The following is a 16,152-nucleotide window of genomic DNA, read 5'->3' on the forward strand; positions in this document are numbered from 1 at the left end:
TGCTAAGGAGAAAGGATTGTTTTCAGGGTGTTTGTTTGTTAGTTTTTTGAGACAGGGTTTCTCTGTACAGCCCTAGCTGTCCTGGAACTCATTCTGTAAACCAGGCTGGCCTCAAACTCAAGATCTTCCTGATCCAAGTGCTGGGATCAAAGGTGTGCACCACCACTGCCAGTCCCGAGAAAGGATTTTTCATTTTGAGTTTCTATACCCAGCCAAACTACCATCAAGCAAAAAGTTGGTATAAACTCTTCTCAGAAATGCAAAGGTTAATCAAAGGGCTCTGTTATGTACTTTTTCATTAAGAACGAGGAAAGAATACTCTTCAATGAAGGAGGAAGCCAAGAGAAAGAAAGGTAAAGATCTAAGAGAGACAAAGTGGAAAACCCAGATCACCGCAACTGCTCTCGGCCCAGAGAAGGATATGGGTGAGTGCGGGAGGTGGGCTTCTGTGAGGCAGTGAGGACAGAGAGCATGTTTGGTGTGCAGGGACTGCTAGTCATGCTGAGATAGTGGTGAAGCACTGAGAGAATTAGAGACAGGCACAAAAAAAAGGGACGTTATTAATCATCTCTTGCTACATACAGATTTCCACATATTTATCTGCTCAGTACATCAGGAGTCTGGGCACGACTGATCTATATCCTCTGTTTTGCAAGCTGCTGGCACTCCAGTCTAATCCAAGGTTTGGCTGCAGAAGAATCTACTTCTGAGCTTTCTTAAGTCATGAAGGGAATTTAGCTACTCACCACTGTGGGGTTGGAGCACTACTGTTTCTTGTTGGCTGTAGACTAGAGGTTTCCTGGAACTCTTATAATCACCCATGGCTCCTTGCAACCTGGTCAACACACTACAACAGGGCAGTTTCCTTGTAAGTTAGTAAGGAATAGGACTGTGCAAGATGTCTTATAATCACGTGCGTTCCACCCTCTTTGCCATGTTCTGTTGGATATGGGGAGCCACACTCCCTTCATTCCCATATTCTAAGCGTAGAAATTACAAACAGGTGTGACCACCAGGAGGCAAGGCTCCTTGGGAGCCATTTTGAAGCGGTTATCCACACAAAGGCAACAAAACCAAAGGCAAATATCCTTTTAAAACAAAGAATTATTTTAGTTGGCCATGGTGGAGCATGCCTTTAATTCTAGAACTTGGGAGGCAGAGACAGGTAGATCTCTGTGAGTTCAAGGCCAGCCTGGTTTACTGAGTTCCAGGGCAGCTGGGGCTACCCAGAAAAGCCGTGTCTCAAAAAAAACAAAACAAAACAAAAACCAAAAGAAACAAAAAGAATTATTTAAAAATTATGTGTATATGTCTGTGTGTCTGTGTTTGGCTATGTTGCTTGGTTTTAACGTCAGTTTGCCTTGAATTAGAGTAAATCCTCCTTCGTGGGAGCCTCCCCTGAAGAGCAGTCCTGATTGCTTTGATTGGCATGTGAAGACCACCTGATTGTGGATGACACCTCCTGGTAGCCGACCAGCTGAAAAGGAAGTTTCAGAGGGCAGGCCATCTCGCCTGCCCTCTTTCCCTTGGCCTTCCCCGCTGCTGCTGCTGTGTTCTTTGCCCTACCTTTCCAGGAGGAAGAGGGACCTGCAGCTCCTTGAGACTTTTCCAGGTTCCTGGCACCAGGTTGGGACTACTGAGACACCTCTCTCGTAGAGGGCGTAGCTGGTTGGTGCCCTGCCGTGGGAGACAGCTATTCCTCGGGGTGTGTGTGTGTGTGTGTGTGTGTGTGTGTGTGCATGAGTGCAGGTGCCATGGATTTCAGGAGAGGCTGTTAGGCCCCCTTACTTACCAGTAAGTGTGAGACACCCAACATGGGTGCTGGGAGCCAAACTTGGATCCTTTGTGAGGACTGGAAATGCTCCTAAACACTGAAGCATCTTTACAGCCCCTATTTGTTTGATTCAGGGAGCTAATAGAGGGCTGGAGAGGCTCTGTGGTTGAGAGCACTGACTGCTTTTCCAGAGGACCAGGGTTTAAATGCCAGCACTCCCAGCACTGGGCATGTGGGTGGGACGTAGACACACAGGCAGGCAGCGCTCATACAAATGACATAAAATGTTTTAAAAAATCTTTAAAAATAAAATATTTAAAATGAACAAGAAATATATATATATAGTTGTTGGGATTTCCAAAGAGCTGAGGAGCAAGACAGAAAGTCTTGTGTGTGTGTGGGGGGGTGGCATTGCTTTCATTCTAGCCCATGTGTGTGTGTTATGTGTGTGTTTTGGCATTATTTGGAACAAACACACACACACACACACATACACACACACACATATATGTGTGTATATATATATGTATATACACATATATATATATATAATTTTTAAAAATCAGAGTCTCTCTATTTTGCATGTCCTGGAACTCACTTTGTAGACCAGGTTGACCTTGAACTCACAAAGATTTAACTGCCTCTACCTTCCTGAGATCAAAGGCGTGAGCCATGATTCCTACCTGAAATAAGTGAATTATTTAAAATGAGATTTATTCCATAATTTAGAAAATAAAAAATAAGTTAATAACTGGCACCCCTATACATGTGGCATGCACATGAAATACATGCATACGTAAAAGTTAATCGCTAATAGCAATGAAATCTAAAGGTGAATCTTCAGAGGAGATTATGCCGAGAAGAAAGTGTAAGCATAGCACATCATTCATCAACAAACAAGTGGATGTGACACTAGTGGCTACATGTGAGGATCAACTTAACTGAAGATTATTATATAATCATAACAAAAGGAAACTTGGGGGCTGGAGAGATGGCTCAGCAGGTCCTGAGTTCAATTCCCAGAAACCACATGGTGGCTCACAACCATCTGTACAGCTACAGTGTACATGTACATGTATACATAAAATAAATAAATAAGTCTTTAAAAAAAGAAAAGAAAAAAAACAAACAAAAAAAAACAAAAGGAAACTTGGAGAAAATGGATCTATAAACATGCAGCAAGAGGTGTGAGAAAGCTACACTCATCTTCTAGAAAATTCCTAACCTGCATTTGAAATAGAGAAGCAGCCTAGAGCCTGGAATGTGGAATATTCAGCATGCAAACCGAGGCCCTGGAGTGGGAAAATTGGTGGCAGGATGGGCGCTGGGGATGGGGACAGGAGGACGTTTGTTGCTTCTCATTCTAGGCCTATATGCCTTTTAACATCCTGTGTGTGTCACGTGTGTTTTGGTAACTCTAGCATCACTTGAATAAAAATACACATTGGTGAATACAGAAAGAGATAGGAGGAGGGGGAGGCCCCTGAAGAGTGAACAGGGAAGGGAGATCCCCAAGGACCCTCATCAGCAACCACTCACTTCTTCCCTGGACGGGGAGGGGCTTCAGCAGAGGCCCCAGTGAATGCAAACGGCTGCCCTGGAGGACAGTGGAAGCGGCACTTCTACCTGGAAACTACATAGCTGCTTGAGTGTGAGCACTGAGTGAGTCTCAGCTCCTGGGGCAGCTGGGTTGGGGTCCTCCCAAGGAACAGGGAAGGAGCCACAGGCCCAGGCTAGGGTGCTTCACACATACATACATAATTAAAAATAATAAAATAAATATTGTTAGCTGGGCATGGTAGCACATGCCTTTAATCCCAGCACTTGGAAGGCAGAGGCAGAAGGATCTCTGAGTTTAAGGCCAGCCTGGAATTCCAGAACTGCCAGAGCTACGGAATAGAGATCCTGTCTCAAGCAAATAATAACAAAATTAAAAAAAAAAAAAAAAAAAAAGCTGGAGAGGCTGTGACAGGCATGCCCTAGGGAGATTCTGAAAGCCCTGACCAGGTTAGGCTTTGTTTGTTTAAAAAGACTTTTTTAATGTGTCTGGTGTTTCTGAGGATGCCTGATGGAAGAAGAGAATTAACTCACATAAGCTGCCCTCTGACCTCCATCTACACACACACATGTACTCACGTGCACATGGGCATGTGCACACTGGTGATTTGGGAAGAGGGTCACTGGAGGACAGCATCGTCTGTGTAGCTGTGGGGAAGATGTCATTCATGCTGGGGTGGGACTTCTTGATGATATGGCATCTTTTTGGCCGTGCCATGGTCTGTAAGTGACTGACCCTCATGTGTGCCCTGTAAGTAAACCTAAATGAGCTCATTAGTCCGACAAGTTGAACTTTGGGGTATGTTATTGGTGCTCTGTCTGGGGTGAGTAACACAAGGTCATACAACAGTGAGTCACTAAGTCACAGGCCCTAGGGGTCATGGCGTAGGTCCTGGCAGAGAAGGAAACCAAGACCTGGCAGCCCTGGAGGAAGGGCTAGCCTGGCACAGAGGCTGTCCCTCAGTTTGAAAGGTCTGTGGCCATCAAAGATGAGTCTTGGAGCAGTGGCCGGATGTGACAGATCAGAAGGTGTCTAGCATGAACATGTCCCCACTCCCATTGGAGCCCAGAGCAGGACCTGCAGAACTCGACTGCATATCCCTCCCTCAGGGGTCCAGTGACACAGGGCCCTCCGGCAACCTGAGCTCCCATGGTGGCCACAGGAAGGTTTGAAATAGTGTAAACATACTCAGTGCCCAATGGCAGGCATAAGAGCTATTTACACAGCCAATTTCATCTCTCTTTCTTATGGGTTTGTTTGTTTGTTGTTTATTGTTTCATTTTGTTTTGTTTTGTTTTTTCAACTACAGCTCAGTGTGAGGACACAGATCTGTGATTCCTGGAGACCGAATCAGGGATTCTGTGAATTTAAGGCCATCCTGGGATGCTCAGAGTTCAGAGTCAGCTTGGGTTAGGTAGAGAGTGAAATCCCATCTAAAAAACAAATGAAAGGGCTGGAGAGATGGCTCAGGGGTTAAGAGCACTGGCTGCTCTTCCAGAGGTCATGAATTCAATTCCCAGCAACTACATGGTGGCTCACAACCATCTGTAATTGAATCCAATGTTCTCTTCACATAAAATATATAAACCTTAAAAACCTTAAAAACTCCAGAGGACAGGAGTTCAATTCCCGGCACTCATGTCAGGTGGTTGCAGCTGCCTGTAACTTCAGATCCAGAGAGAGCCAACTCCTCTGGCCTCTGTGAACATCTCTATGCCAGTAAATAAGCACACATACATACATAATTAAAAATAATAAAATAAATATTGTTAGCTAGGCATGGTAGCACATGCCTTTAATCCCAGCACTTGGAAGGCAGAGGCAGAAGGATCTCTGAGTTTAAGGCCAGCCTGGAATTCCAAAATTGCCTGAGCTACAACGATCTGAGATTTGTTATTATTTGCTAAAGATCCTGTCTCAAGCAAATAATAACAAAATTAAAATTAAAAAAAAAAAGCTGGGATGTACTCTGTTGATAGAGTACTTCCTTTTTTTTTTTTTTTTTCCGAGACAGGGTTTCTCTGTGTGGCCCTGGCTGTCCTGGAACTCACCCGTAGACCAGGCTGGCCTCGAACTCAGAAATCCACCTGCCTCTGCCTCCCTCCCAAGTGCTGGGATTAAAGGCGTGCGCCACCACCACCCGGCGATAGAGTACTTCTTTAGGATGCACAAAGCCTTAAGTTCAGACCCAAGCAGCACTTGAAGATGAGTGTACTTGGCTGTAATCTAGAAAGAGAAAGAGAAGAGATGTGTCTTCACAGACTTACCCTGCAAGGTGCAGAGAAGCCATGACGGCTTCGGTCCAAGGGAACCAGACTCATTTTGAGTTGACAGCAGAATTTGGTAGCAAGGTGCTAGCTCTGCAGGCATACAGGGCCTGTAGAGGCTTGCACCAAGTTTAAAAAGCTCCAAAAGCCAGACAACACATGGCAAGGTTGGATTCCCTGCAAGGAAGTGCCAAGAGGTTAGCACATGATGCTGTAAAAATGGGGCCTGTGTTGCCACGGGACTGCAGCGTGTTAGAGATGTCAAGACCATGGGACATCCAGCGTGTTAGAGATGTCAAGACCATGGGACATCCACCAAGGGAGGCTAGGCTGCAGGCAGAGTGGAACTAGCCTATGAAAAGACTTCTTGTGCTGTGGACAGCAGAGCTGAAGAGGTTGGAGCCCAGGTCATGCTGCTAAGTTTCAAACCTGAGAAAAACAGCTAAGGGGCCCTGGCCACCAGGTTCTCCCAGCATTCTTCAGTCCCTAGCTGCCATCACAGGGTGTATGGCTGACACATCCGGCCCTCTATCCTGAACTCTCCAGCCTAGGGGCCGCCTGCCCTTGTCCTCAAGGCTCTTCCCTATAATCCAGGCACTTTGGTTACCTTCCCTTTTGTCCCTTTGGCTTCCTAGCTGCTGTACCTGGTTCCCTGTCTCGCTTTTCCCTTCCTCTCCTCCTCTCCCCACATGACCCAGCTGTCGGTCACGGTCACGTCTGTTCTGGACTCTCCCAGATGTGTGTGCCTCTGGCTGTGCTCTCCCGCATAGCTACAATAAACTCACTCGTCCTCCATACCTCAGAGCCGCCGTGTCCTGTCCTTTCCTTTTGATTTCTTCTTTTTCCTTCAACAGCATCGTGAGAGCCCCAGCTGTCAGACACGACATTTCAGGGTTTGACATTTTCCTCGCTGGGGTCTGGTCTTGCTTTGATCAGGTCTTTGCTTGCTATGCCCCCTCTGGAACAGGAAGTTAGCTGTATCCCACTGTGTGCTGGAAGCAATGGGACTCGCTTATATTTCACGGGAACTCAAAGTCCTGAGTCTCAGAAGAAATTTGGAATTGGGCCTTTTAAACAGTTAGAGCAGTTGGGACTTTGAGTCTTATAGATGAAGCGTGCACTTTGTATTATTTATTGTCTGTAAGCCCTTGAAGTATGGCATGAAATATCGCTTAGAAATAGCTGGGTTGGCTGGGCAGTGGTGGCGCACGCCTTTAATCCCAGCACTTGGGAGGCAGAGGCAGGCGGATCTCTAAGTTTGAGGCCAGCCTGGTCTACAGAGTGAGTTCCAGGACAGCCAGAGCTATATAGAGAAACCCTGTCTCAAAAAAAAAAAAAAAAAAAAAAAAAAAGCTTGGTTGGGTATGGCTTAGTGGTTAAGAACACTGACTTCTGTTACAGAGAACCTGGGTTCAATTCCCAGCACCCACAAAGCGATTCACAACTGTTTGTAACTCCCAAGATCTGACACTCTCACAGATATACATGCACTCTCACAGACATACAGGCAGGCAAAACACCAGTGCATATAAAATAAAAATACTTTAAAAATAGCTGGATATGTGGTGATGCAGGCCTTTAATCCTAGCACTCAGGAGGCAGAGGCAGGTGGATCTTTCTGAGTTCAAAGCCAGCCTAGTCTACAGAGTGGGTTCCAGGAGAGCTAGGGATACACAGAGAATCCCTGCCTTAAATAAATAAACTTGGGGGAAGGCTTTCCAGACAAGGTTTCTCTGTGTAATATAAGGTCTAGAAAGATGTTCCAGTGGATGAAGCATTTATTCTGCAAGCATGAAGACCAGAGTTCAGATCTCCCAAGCACTAGTGTGAACTATAGGCATAGTGGCATACGTGTGGTTAAAGGCAGGCAGGTCTTAGGTGCTTACTAGTCAGTCAGTCAAGTCAAAAAAAGGTAAATGCCAGCTTTACTGAGAGACCCTGTCCCAAAAAATTTGAGTTATTGAGTAGATATCCAATTTCAACCTCTGACTTGCACAGGTGCACACAAGTGTACAACACACATATGCAAAGAAATAATAATAAAAATGACATATTTAGCTGTGCATAGTGGCACATGTCTTTTTTCTTTTTCTTTTTTTGAGACAGGGTTTCTCTGTGTAGCCCTGGCTGTCCTGGTACTCACTCTGTAGACCAGGCTGGCCTCGAACTCAGAAATCTGCCTGCCTCTGCCTCCCAAGTGCTGGGACTAAAGGCATGCGCCACCACCGCTCAGCTGGCACATGTCTTTAATCCCAGCAGTTCAGAAGTAAAAGCAGGCAGATTTCTTCTATGCGTTTGAAATTGACCAGACACACAGTGAGTTCCAGGACAGGAAGGGCTATATAAAGACCCTGTCACAAACAAACAAACAAACAAACGGTGATGTATTTAGCTATGGGTTATGACTCAGTTGACAATGTGTTATCTGGGGGCTGGAGAGATGGCTCAGGGTTAAGAGCACTGACTGTTCTTCCAGAGGTCCTGAGTTCAATTTCCAGCAACCACGTGGTGGCTCACAACCATCTGTAATGAGATCTGATGCCCTTTCTGGTGGGTCTGAAGACAGCTACAGTGTACTCATCATATATATAAAATAAATAAAATTTTAAAAAGAGAATGTGTTATCTTGTATATGTAAGGCCCTAAGGTTCCATTTTTGTCACCGCACATGGGGAGCAGGACACACACCTGTAACCTTAGCAGTCAGGACAGAGAGGCAGGAGGACAAATGTTCAAGTTTACCCTCACACCAAGTTCATTCCTACATACCAAATTTGAGGTCACTCTGAAACACATGAGACCCTCTATAAAAACGGGGTGGGAGCAGAGTGCTGCACCTTTAATTTCAGCACCCAAGATACAGAAGCAGGAGGGTCGCTGCAAGTTCAAGGTCAACCTGATTATCGTTAAGTTTCAGTATAGTCATGGTTACATGCTGAGACACTGTCTCTAAAATATGTGTGTATGTGCATGAGTGTGCGTGCATGAGAAAAAAAGTAAGAAAAAATAAATTAAAAAAGTAATGTGATTAGCTATCAGGTTGGCAAGGGGGTGATAATTTGGTTCTTTATCTCTCTTTTCCCCCAGTCCTGAGCTTGTGATCATAAATCCTCATTGTCAAATGGACTAGATTCCGAACCACCTAGTAGGCGGTCCTTGGAGAGGTCTGCAAAAAGGGTCCAGCGGGGTTTAATGGAGAAGGAAAGATCTGCCCTGAATGTAGTCAGCACCTTCCTTGGGCTAGGGTTCAGGGGAGGCAAGCCCGGAGCCAGCACTCCTCTCTGCTTCTTGGCCACTTATTTGATGGACCACCTGTTCATAGTGTCCCTGGAAGCCAAGAGAAACTGTTCTTTCCATAAGCTGTCAGACACTTAGTTGCAGAACTGAGAAAAGTAGCTGATGCTACGCAGACAAGATGAAGAGGCTCGTCTTCTGCACAGTAGCCTAAACAGACCTTTGGGTAACAGGCTAAGGAGCTTTCTGGGGTGTTTTGTGGGGATGTTTTATGGGGGTGACAGGGAGTGACAGGAGATTAAAGCTGGGCTGGGCTGGAGATTTGTGGCCTTCTTCACCTAGAAGGCTGTGAGATAGGTGGATGAGGACGAGGGTCCTGCGTGCTGCCTCCAGAAAGGGTCCACAGGAAGCTGTGATTCCCTCCCCCAGACCAGGGCCTTAAAGTTGGGGGTTGGGAGACTGGGATGCCCTCATTGGGTTGTTCTATTTGGAGACTCAGCTGCTCCCTGAACAGCTGCTGCCAGGGAGTCTGCCTAGAGAGCCACAGCTGTCCTGGGTGAGGCAGGGGTCAGGGAGGGAGACGTTTCCTTCACATAGAGGCTCCCGGACCACCTCACGAGCTACATACAGCTAAGGAGGAACCCTGGTTAAACCCACCAGGGCCAGAGTCCCTAATCCACAGCACACAGATGGGGCCAGTACTTGCCCTCACTAGCAGTGTGATCTGAAGAAGCATTCCCCCTGCTTAGGTACCGCACTGGACAAGCTAGGAGCATTTGGGCTAACAGAAAGCCAGTGGTGTGACCCTGAGCAGCTAGAATCTGAAAGCCGGACAGAGACTTGGTACCCTGACATTCAGGAGTACAAGCAAGAGGGAGGACACACAGCCTTGGAAAGGAGAGGCTCTGCTTTTTTCTACCTGCGTTTCCATTTGGACTCCTTGATTGAGTGGTGCAACCCCCAGTGGCTAGCCTGCACTACAGGAGATCCCCCTTAAAAAAAGAAAAAAAAAAGGTAAGGGCAGGTGTGGTGTCACACGCCTTTAGTCCCAGCACTTGGGAGTCATTCTTGCAACATAATGTTTCCAAGTCATCTATGTTTCCTGTCACTAAGATTTATTTATTTCCCAGCACTTGGGAGGCAGTCAGGCGGATTTCTGAGTTCGAGGCCAGCCTGGTCTACAGAGTGAGTTCCAGGATAGCCAGGGATACACAGAGAAAGTTTGTCTTGAAAACAAACAAACAAACAAACAAAAGATGTATTTATTTATTGTATGTAAGTACACTGTAGCTGTCTCCTGACACTTTTTCTTCTCTTTCCGTCCAACTTTTTCCCTCTCTCCAGTCCAATGCCTCCTGAGTGCTGGGACTAAAGGCATGTGCCATCACTGCCCGGCTACTTAGACAACAACAGACCAACATGTCATTGTTTGACGACTCTATGTCTTACTTATACAACCAAGTGATGGATGTTAGGTTCTTCCAGCTTCTGACTATTGTGAATAAAGCTATGAATATCTGTATAAAAGCTGCTGCTTCTCTCTCTCTCTCTCTCTCTCTCTCTCTCTCTCTCTCTCTCTCTCTCTCTCTCTCTCTCTCTCTCTCTTTTCCAAGACAGGGTTTCTCTGTGAAACCCTGGCTGTCCTGGAACACACTCTGTAGACCAGGCTGGCCTCAAACTCAGAAATCTGCCTGCCTCTGCCTCCCAAGTGCTGGGACTAAAGGCGTGCGCCACCAGTGCCCGGCTGCGTAGAAGCTTCTGCGTGTACACCTGCTTCCATTTCTTTGGGCGTGTACCTACCGGTGTGGTTGCTGGCAGCTTTCCTCCACAATGGCTCCCTGAGTTCGCACTACCACTTGCAGGATAATTCTCATCCATGCCTAACACTGTTTTCCTCGGGTTTTGTTTGTGTGGGTAACGAGGCTGACCCCGGACCTTGTTCATGTCAAGCTCTAGCTCCTCCTACCCCTACCATCTTTGATTCCAGCCTGCTCCCCAGGGGTGGGACTACTGTCTCTCTCTCTCTCTCTCTCTCTCTCTCTCTCTCTTTTTCAGATATGCTAGTTTATTTTACGTATGCATGTCTTTTGCCTGCATGTGTGTATGTGCACCATGTGCATGCCTGGTGCCCACAGAGGTCAGAAGAGAGCATTGGATCTCCTAGAACTGCAGTTTTGCATGGTTCTGAGCCACTATGTGGGTATCTGGAACTGAATTCGGATTTTCTGCAAGAGCAGCCAATAACCTTAGCCACTGAGCCATCTTCCCATCCCTCTTTCTTTTCTTTTCTTCTCTCTCTTTTTTTTTTAAATTTAAGTCTTTGTTCAGGAGCTGGGCATGGTGGTGCACACCTTTCATCCCTGCACTCAAGAGGCAGAGGCAGGTGGATCTCTGTGAGTTCGAGGCCAGCCTGGTCTACAGAGTCAGTTCCAGGACAGCCAGGATCACACAGAGAAACCCTGTCTCGAAAAATAAATGAACAAACAACCAAACTTTGTTCAGTTCTGGAGAAGATAGGTGGTTAAAAAAGAACACTTCTGTACTTCCAGAGGACCTGAGTTCAGTTCCTAGTACCTATGTTGGGTGGCTTGCAACTGTCTATAATTCCAGCTTTAGATGGTCTAAAATAACTTCTTTCTGGCTTCTGTAGATACACATATACAAAACACATCTCACTCACACACACACACACACACACACACACACACATACACATACACACACACACACACAGCAGGGGAGAGAGGAGGAGAGAGAAACAGAGAGAGACAGAGAGACAGAGAAACAGAGAGACGGGGGAGGGGAACAGAAACAGAAAGAGATTTTATTTTTAGATTTATGTTTAATTTTATTTGTGTGTGTATGAGTGTCCCTGTAGGTAAGTGTGGGCATGTGTGTGATGAGCACACGCTGAGGTCAGTGAGCAACCTCTGTGGTAGTCCTCACCCTCCACCTTGTTTGAGACAGGCTTTCCTGCTGTGAACCTCAGGCTAGCTGACCTGCAGGCCTCCAGGGATTCTCCTGGCTCTGCCTCACATCTCAGTGTGTAACTAGGTGTTGCTTGTCCAGCTTTGTCTGGGTTCTGGGGATCTAAACTCAGGTCCGTATGCTTTACCTGTCAGCCATTTCCTGTCCTGGTGGAGGGAGGGGTCTCTCTCCATGGCTTGTTTGTGCCTCCCTGATGACTGATGGTGGCAGACATTGTTTCAGTCTCTTCTTTGGAGTTTCCTTCCTCTCCTCTCCTCTCCTCTCTTCTAAAAAAACAAACAAACAAACAAAAGATGTCATTATTCTCCATGTTATTATCTTTTAATTTTTTACAATGATGGTGACAGATTTTTTTTTCTTTTCTTTTTCTTTTTTTTCAAGACAGAGTTTCTCTGTGTAGCCCTGGCTGTCCTGGAACTCACTCTGTAGACCAGGCTGGCCTTGAACTCAGAAATCCACCTGCCTCTGCCTCCCAAGTGCTGGGATTAAAGGCGTGCACCACTGCCGCCCAGCCAGATTTTATTTTTTTATTTTCACAACAAAGTTGAGTGGAAAGTACAGGTTTGCTATACAGCATCCCTGGCAGGTTTCTGAGCAGCCCAGCAAGGGTCAGCTCCTCTTGCTTCCTGTTTAGCACATTTAGTTCTCTGTCGTTGTTACTATTGTTTGAGAATTTCATACATACGTAATTACATATGGTACCCCATACCCTCTACTCCAATTCCATTTTCCTTCCTTCCTTCCTTCCCTCCCTTCTCTCCCCCTTCTTTCTATCCATTTCTCTCCCTCCTCCCTTTCTCCTGTGTTCCCTTGATCTACCCCCCACCCCATCCCGTGACCCTTGGAGTCTCAAGCAGAGAGTGCTTCTTCTTCAGGGTAGGGGGAGGGCAAAGGAATGATGCCCACTTTTGGAATCTCACTCCCAGGTGATGCCTGGCACTTTCTGGGTCTCAAAGCTCTCATTCGGAGGTGATGGCATGTCCACTCACATTTAACAGCGAAATAATCAGGCAGCCACATCTAATTTCGAGATACCTTGCAATTTCCTCTGGAGCCTCAGAGAGGCTCTGAATGTCTGTGAGCTCTGTAATGACTCACGCTTTAAACACAGCTCTTCTGCACAGGACTTGTCAGTGCCTTTCCTGAGCCCCTATTCACCGTCCTCTAGAGAAAATTGGCCTCGGCAGGTGTAGCCACCCAAGCTTGAAAGGAAACCGGTTCTCCCAGGCATTTCCTGGGATCCTTTGGGGGACTTGCTGTTAGCATGTGACGACTTCCTAGAGGAAAGGTAGCCAAACCTTTTGGAAAGGACCAGAAAATAAATATTTCAGGCCTTTGGAGCCAGATGGACCAGCTCCTTGACTCTTCCGTTATAGTGCAAAAAGCAGCTGTGTGTAATATGTAAATGAAAAGGGTTGGCTGTGTGCCAATAAAGCTGTATTTATAGATGCTGAAATTTGAATTATATACTTTTGTACCTCCACACCCAGTTTCCTGTGTCACAAAGTATTATATTTTCAACCATTTACAAAATGTATAAAAGTAGCTCATACCTATGATTCCAGAACTCAGGAGGATGAGACAGGAGAATTGCCTGGAGTTCAAGGCTAGCCTGAACTATATAGCAAGACTTTGTATATTAAAAAAAGAAGAAGAAGAAGAAGAAGAAGAAGAAGAAGAAGAAGAAGAAGAAGAAGAAGAAGAAGAAGAAGAAGAAGAAGCAGATATGGCTGGAAAGGTGGCTCAGGGGTTAAGAGCACTGGCAGCTCTTCCAGAGGACCCGAGTTTAATTCGCAGCATCTACATGGCAGCTCTGGACTGTAACACACCCTCACACAGATGTACATGCAGACAAAACACTAATGCACATGAAATAAAAATAAAATAAAATAATAATAATAATAAAAAAAGAGACAAAAACAAATAAATAAACAAAACGGAAAGAGTGGGGTGGAGGAGCTGGCTCAGGGGATAAAGAACCTGGCTTACAACCCTGAGGTTCTGAGTTTGAATCCTAGCACCCACATTAAAACTGGGGCACAGCAGCAGGTCTTGTTTTCTTTTTAACCCCATACAATGTTGTTGTAACCCCAGCATTGGATCTTAGTTATTATTATTATTATTATTATTATTATTATTATTATTATTATTATTTTATTATGTGTACAGCAGGCCAGAAGAGGGCACCAGATCTGATTATAGGTGGTTGTGAGCCACCATGTGGTTGCTGGGAATTGAACTCAGGACCTCTGGAAGAGCAGCCAGTGCTCTTAACCTCTGAGCCATCTCTCCAGCCCTTGTTTTTTTATTTTTCAAGACAGGGTTTCTTTGTGTAGCCCTAGCTATCCTGGAACTCTGCTTTGTAGACCAAGCTGACCCCAAACTCAGAGATGGAGTTGCCACTGCCTCCTAAGTGCGGGGATCAAAGATGTGTGCCACCACCGCTCTTTGTAACTCCAGCATTGTGGGCATGGGAACAATCCAATCCCTGGGGCTTATTGGCCAAATAGTATGCTCCATTTTTTTTTCTTTTTTGAGACGTTGTCTCAATAACATAAAGTGCTATGATGTCACAGGTTTCGGAGGTCCTGATACCAACACACACATACGCATACAAAAATCGAGAAAGGATAAGCCGCTCTCAACTTGTGGCTGTACAGAACAGGGAATGGCCTGTGGGCTGTGACAGCATCTATGTCTCTCCCGGTTCCAGACCCTCTCTGCCAGGCCACCCAGCTCACAGCTTCAATTCTCAGCAGTGTGATGTTTCTCTGGGGACAAGTCCCATTCCTTTGTCCTCTGGCTCCCTGCACAGGCTGCCCTGCCTCCTGGAATGTCCTTCCCTTCCTGCTCCAGTCCTTGCCAATAGCAGCCTCTTTATGATGGCTCTGCATGCTCTACACCCACAACCTTGTCACCTTATACCTAGATTTACAGATGTCTTTGCTTCTTTTGCAGCATCCAGGGCTCCCTCGGACCTTACCCTCCTGTGATCTTCCCCCATCTGCTATGAGTTGAAGATGGGAAACTCAATCCCCAAGCCCCAATTCTTGGGAGTGGATATGGAGCCGTTTAGGTTGATACTGTTACTATGAGTGGCTTCTGATTCAGTCTCTTCCTTCTCCCCTTCTCTTGCCTATCTGGCCAGATGCAGGGCTCTTGATCTTGGACTTCCTAGCCTCAAGGCAGAGGTCAATCAACAGTGAGGTCACTGCACAGGGTGGCTGGAAATAAGGAAGCCAGGCTCTGGACACAGTGTCTGGCATCTGCTGAGTACTGTGTGGTCATGGTGCTCTTACAGCCACAGGCATGAGTGCTGATTGGTCCTCCCCACCGCAGGCCACACCTCCTTTCAGACTCAGGGTTGTAGCCTGGGAATTCATCCCTTGCCCCTCTGAGGAGGCTCCAGGTGGCATGCTGAGGATAGAATTTGGGTGGATAGCTGTGCTAAGCTCTTTCCTCTTGTCCCTATCTGGGTGAACGGGCTGCTGGTTCTGTGGGTAGGCCCTGGCCTTGAATTGAAGGTTGGATTCTAACTCCAACTTGTATCCTTTAATTCTCTCTGTGTATTTTACACACAGCATACAGTCTATCACTGTAAGCTAGGCCCTAGGCTAGTAGCTGTCAGGCTTCATAGTGAGTTCAAGGCCAACCATGGCAGCTTAGTGAGACTCTGTCTTAAAGTAAAGGTTTAAAAGGGGGTTGGGCACACAGCTCAGTGATAAAACACTTACCTAGCAAGTGAGAAGCCTGGGTTCAATTCCAGTAACATAAAACCCACCAAAGAACAATAACAGTAACAACAACAACAACAAAAACCAAACCAAACAACACCCCCCTTCCTGTAATCCTTCTGAAATGTATGTGGCCTGAAGTATTTCACACGCTGCTGCTTTGAAGTATTTCACATGCTGCTGCTCGACCCTCTCCACTCCCACCCTCTCCACCCTCTCCACTCCCACCCTCTCCACTCCGTCCTGTGAACAACTAATCTTTTCTTTTCACTCAGAGACCAGCAACCACCAGCTACTTTCTGGGGGTTTTTCAGCTCTGGACATTATAGACAGGTAGGAGATCCCTGTACGTAGCCTCCTGAGGCTGCTCTATGTAGCGTAAAGTTCCACGGTTCACTCTCACCTAGTGGCCTGTGTCACAGTGTTAGGCTCAAACCCGATTCTCTACAGTTAGCTGCTCCTGCTTGTTCACTCATTTAAAATTGAAAAATAAGTCAGATGTGGAGGTGGAAGTGGAGGTGGAGGTGGTGGAGGTGGAGGTGGTGGAGGAGGTAGAGGTGGAGGAGGAGGTGGTGGAGGTGGAGGTGGAGGTGGAGG

This window comes from Mastomys coucha, unplaced genomic scaffold (genome assembly GCF_008632895.1).
Source record: "Mastomys coucha isolate ucsf_1 unplaced genomic scaffold, UCSF_Mcou_1 pScaffold6, whole genome shotgun sequence".
NCBI lineage: Eukaryota > Metazoa > Chordata > Mammalia > Rodentia > Muridae > Mastomys > Mastomys coucha.